We start from the raw sequence: 6,000 nt of genomic DNA, 5'->3' as shown, positions 1-6,000 counted from the left end.
TGTATATATATATATATGCATACCTTTTCTTCATTTCACTTCATTTCACATGTTTTTAGCGAAGGAAAACAGAAATGTGAAGTAGATCAACCAAATGTCTCCTATATTTACCTAATGCTATAATCCAGAGCAATTTTCTATTGTAGCCGAATGTAGTGTTAGGAGTCTAGCCCAGGGACTCTTATTAGTATAGCATAGGTGCTGCTGCCTGGATGGAAAATCACTTTTGATTTTTCATATATAGTCAAGGGTGTGCCTTAACTCCTCACCAACTCTAAGCAGTGACTGTATTTGGTTAGGCAGCAAAATAATTCCTGTTGAAAAATCACTTAACTTAAAACATTGATACTTGGGCCTTTTTTACCCAAACTATTGCAATATGTTGAATAGATTTTTTGTTCTTCCTCCTTTACAGGCATATCTGTTCTAGGGTTATAAGCTGTGGGGATTGTTCACAGGGTCTTGTTAGGAAGAACTTCAACCCAGGCTGTACTTATGCTGGTGATGAGTTCCAGCTCACAGTGAGCAAAGGCTCTGCTAATCAGCAGCATCCCTAGCCTCATTCCTCCCACTCTACCGCTGCCAGCTCCCTTCATCGCCCCTTTTAGCAGCACAGACAGTTTGCTTATTTGCCTCCTAACGCTTCAGGATAAGCTCTACAGGAACAGGAGCTGATCCTGAATCAGCTGCTAAGTGTTTACAAGAAGTGGTGCAGTGTTTCAGTGGGGTCTGTTGCCCATCTTTAGCATTAGTCATTGTTAGTCATACTCATTTCCAGGCAGCATATCGTCAGTGACACAGCCACAATGTCATAATACCATAAAACGTCGTTTGGTGGGCTCTTCGTATCAGGAAGAGGAAAGACCCAGGGGGACAAAACAGCCACTAAAGATCCACAGAGACTTTTGGTTCATCCATCAGCTTGTCAGAGACAGGCTAGCGGGCCAGCACTTACATGCTGCAAGAGCATTTACTCTCACGAATCGACTGGTCTGCGTACTTTTGCCAGGGTCTGGAGTCTGGCCTAACAGGACGGTCGCACGGCATGTGAAATCACTGGCACACAAAGAACATTTGAGGGACCACATTCTGCCAAACCTGGAGAATTTACTGCCCTACAGGTTGCATGGACTCCTCTGCGCCCACACAGATGATTATCGCATCGAAGAGGCTCATTTGCCCATCAGTCTTCTAATTAGTCAACACCTCTAATCAGGAAATCAGTAACCAGGTTTTGGGAGAGAGCCAGACCATGAGGGTATCCAGCAGGTCAGGCATGTTCTACACTCACTTGGACACATTTATAACCCAAGCTATGACTAAGCGAACACACTGCTGTACAAAATACAATGACTTATATTTTAAGTGTAAACTGTTCACTGAAAAAAGGTTGTTTAATGCTTGCTTTAAATTTACTTGATTTAAATGTGTACACTGACTCCATATGAACGAAACATGCAAATCACTTACTTAATTTACCATAAAGCCCACCAAATGAAGTTACACGTTTTAAATATCTGTTTGGAATTTGAATCATGTAACTTTAACAACTTTTTTCAGTGTGGTCTGTTATATTAAACATCAGTAAAGTCGTTACAACTTTCATCATAACACCACTGACAAAGTACTAAAATCTTAGCTTTTCTAAAATGTAGCCCACGGCCACTTTAGTTTCAAAGTCATATTATTTGTAAAAAATTACAAATACTGCTTTTATGTTATTTTATTTCAATTTTAGAATCACTTAATGTTTCATAAGTAACACCACTGACAATCTTTTTGCGATACATGGAGGTGTCAATATTTTAGCCTAATTTATTGGAGATATAAAAAGAGTCATCACTAACCATAGAATTAGTCTTCCTTCCTTTGAGATATCAATGCAAGAAGTCATTCAAAAAGACCTTTCTGTCCAATGGCATTTTATGTTTCTGTCACACCACTGACAACAATCTTAGAATCTGTTGGGTCACTTGTGTGACACGCTGTTTTCATGCAGTATATGCAATGAAAAGAAGAATAACAACAGTTTTTATTGGTTAATTTAGGAATAAAACATACTGACTTCAACTTAATGTGGTTTATTCTTATTTTGAGCTGATTTGTTGTAGGATACCATTCACCACCGCAACGCTAGAATGACCAGCATGCAATCCAATGATTTGAGCCATCATGAGAAGAACATACTCCACGATGCAGTCCAAGGTTCATTACATAAGAACTGATTTTAGGACTATCAGGGTAGTACAGAGCATGTGTGTGGCTGTATGTCCTTGGATTTATTTGGGATTGCTCTAAACAGTTCCCCGAGGCTGTTGTCTTACCTGGCATGCCTTAATCTACGTATCATACTTGTTTTCACAAGGACACAGAGGCTATAGGCAAAAGCACAGACATTCCCTTAATAGCACAAGAAGCTCTGATGGACTGATTTATGTGGAAACAATTTAAGTCATATAAATCAAAGCCAGTTGCCAAAAGTCAGGTTGTGTACATACCAGTGTATCACAAAACTAAGCGTAATTAAAGGATTATTTCAAGAATTATTTTGTAGATATTAAAATTTGCAAAGATATTTTGACCTCTGGGTTCCTCAGCTCTACAGCAGGGCTCTGTGTGATGCATGAAAGTGCAGAAATGTTGCATGATCCCAGTGTTGGCTGCGCTGTGCATTCTTTGCCCCACCGAGACAACTTCAACGTCAAACCAAAGGATCAATCATGAAGCCATGCAAGAGATTAGACAAACGGCACCAGCAATCGAGGGTAAAATGTGGAATATTCTGGAAGCACATAAAATAAGAACTTACAGGGATCAACAAATAACCCGGGTACCTCTGTAGAGACAGCCAGCAGTGGATTTTGTGGTTTGCTGGTCAGAGGTCTGCTCTTTGCCCACTGCACATTCCTAAGGGGAAACTGAGAGAGGGACCATTATGCAAATAGCCAGAGCTCTGCCAAGGAAGGAGGACCAGAGCCACTGTGTGCCAAGTGCTTCAAGATGCCTCGGCCTGATCCTGCACGGCTTAACACAACAACAGTGGGGAAGAGGCAAGTGAACCTGTCTACACACGCACACAGCCTATACAAACTCACACAGCACTGAAAGACTGAATATGTTCCAAAATATACACTAGTGTTCTAATACACCCTGAATATGAATATATACAACATTGTGCAAAATCAGAGACATTCATATATTTATTATTATTAACTTTCAGTCAAAACAGCCACTGAGTACAAGTTATTCATTTTTCAGAACAAAAGCAAAACATACTGTGTATTCAACAGAAAATTACATAAATCTTTATTACAGTTTTCATTTTCCATGCTTCTTGTAAACAGTTCTAAGGTTCAGTTTTAGAAGTGGGTCACCTTTTCTGCTTCTCACAACAGAAGTAATCCCAAACATATTCAGTGATGTTGAGGTCTGGACTTTTGGTGCTGCTAGTCTATTGTTTTGAGAACACCAGCATTTCTTGTTCTTAGTAACAGCTTCTTGAGAGCCACACATTCTTTTTAGACCTATAGTGTTGAGTTGTCTCCTCAAAGTGGAAGGGCGGACAAAAACACCTGTGGATTTTTTCAGTTCTGAAATAAGAGTGGAGCTTGATTTTCTCCTCTCTCTGAAAGATGAAAGCTTTAAGTACTGCTTATCTGATGGACAGTTGTGTTGGACTACCAGGTCTTGCGTGGTTGTTAGGACTCCCATTTTCTCTGTGTCTTTTAATCAATTTTTGAACTCCAGTTTTGGAAACTCCTATTTTTTTCACTTCTCCTTTTTGTATGTTGTATCTAGTATCCTGAGAAATACCTCCTGAAAAAACGAATAACTTTTACTCAATGGCTGTTTTGACTGGAGATTAAATGAATGAAGGGTACTCTCTGACTATTGCACAGTACTGTACATATTTCACAACATATGACATCTCTTTGCTTTCGCTTTAAATACACCAGTTTCCTCTCTCTTTACCAGTGTTTATACTCCAGTTTAGTGTGGGCTGAGAGTGCAGTTGGCTCCATTAGGGCTTAACACTGACCCAAAAGCCAACAAATGGAAAAAGCAGCATAAACATATTTTAGCAGTAAATTCTTGTAAGGCCTTGATCTAATTGGGGATATGTATTTAAAATAGGCAGTAAGTGCTGCTATAGCTGGTGTCTGCAGTACAACAGAACTGCCAGGCCAGGGGAGAAGTTTGACAGCAGTTAGGAGACACACATTACCTCCAGCCTAGGTGAGAAGCAGACAGAGAAGAGGAGGTAGAAACATGGCTCCATGAGTAACTGGAAAACCCACATGCGGATTAAAGTTCCCACTCACATGCTCATTCACTCACTTCCCACAAGTCCTCTTCCAGTCAGAGGACAATTAACACCCACTCAGACTGCCATATATACATTTGCAGTGGCCAGAGATGAGCAAAACACTATGAAAAAGTAGTGATGGCTGAATACACTGAAGCAAACAATTAACAATAACAAAACCTTGCAAATTTGACTATAAAGTGGGCAGTTATGTGATTTTCAGTTCATGACATGTAGATTACGCCATGAAACGCATGACTTGAGTCCTGCACACCACTGATGCTAAGCTGATCACTGGCTCATCACACTGATTTATCAGTCTACTCAGGCTTTAGCAGAGCTCAGTAGCACTGAGACTAATAACTGATCATTACATTTTTATCAGTTACTCGGAGCAGTCAGATAAACTGATCATCACACGATTTCAGTCTATGCTTTAGCAGAGCTCAGTAGCACTGAGACTAATAACTGATCATTACATTGATTTATCAGTCTACTCAGGCTTTAGCAGAGCTCAGTAGCACTGAGACTAATAACTGATCATTACATTGATTTATCAGTCTACTCAGGCTTTAGCAGAGCTCAGTAGCACTAAGATTAATAACTGATCATCACATTGATTTATCAGTCTACTCAGGCTTTAGCAGAGCTCAGTAGCACTGAGACTAATAACTGATCATTACATTGATTTATCAGTCTACTCAGGCTTTAGCAGAGCTCAGTAACACAGATTAATAACTGATCATCACATTGATTTATCAGTCTACTCAGGCTTTAGCAGAGCTCAGTAGCACTGAGACTAATAACTGATCATTACATTGATTTATCAGTCTACTCAGGCTTTAGCAGAAACAGGAAGAATATTTGTAGAGAAGCCACTTGTTGCGTTCTTCTTTAGAGTCTTTACATGCCGCGCCCTGATTTTAAAATAGTAAATAAACAAGCATTGATGTTTCTTCTAAAGATGGTATATACTATACTATATTCTGAATACTGCCTTTACCAAATGTAACTTAAAGAAACCTAATTGCTGTATTCTGAATACGCATTCTCAATTCATGTATTCCGTTACCTCCCAATCCTGGCAGTGGGGTAGTAAGAATTAGGCATTGTCGGACTTAAAGTTGGAATCAATCATTTAAAAAAAGAGAAATGTAATAAATCATGGCTTAAAATTTGTTTATCAGCCCTTTAGGACTTGTCTAGGCTACATTTACATGACTCACTAAAAACATTATCCAGATTTTATATGGCGACGTCTTAAAGAAAGTAAGGTTCTTATTCATGTTACTGCTGGATATCTGTCCAGGGAATGCTGGTGTGGGCAGTCACCCTATTAACGGACAGATCGATGTTCTTGCTTGGACAGTTATACTTGGCAGTTTAGCTTTTGTGTATTGTTAGCTTTCCTGTGGTAAGTTCCTCTTGAAAAGAAAGGAATAGAAAGGAGACTTTTGGGGAACACAAAACAATTGAAATTACAGCTGTGTGGACGGGACAACCCTAACCGGCCGTGTGATTGGTGAGGATACTGCTTACTTGTGCACTACCCAAGACAAGGACTTTACATCTAGAGAGAAGAATATTGGTAAACTGCATTGGCCTTTTATGGGCGTTTGAAAGTTATTAATAGGACGTAATTTGTACAGGTATACTGTGTGCCTATAAGAGCAGAATTAACCTATGTAGGTTCT

The sequence above is a fragment of the Colossoma macropomum genome, unplaced genomic scaffold, assembly GCF_904425465.1.
Source record: "Colossoma macropomum unplaced genomic scaffold, Colossoma_macropomum, whole genome shotgun sequence".
Lineage (NCBI taxonomy): Eukaryota > Metazoa > Chordata > Actinopteri > Characiformes > Serrasalmidae > Colossoma > Colossoma macropomum.
The sequence above is the reverse complement of the archived record's forward strand: the minus strand, read 5'-3'. Positions refer to the sequence as shown.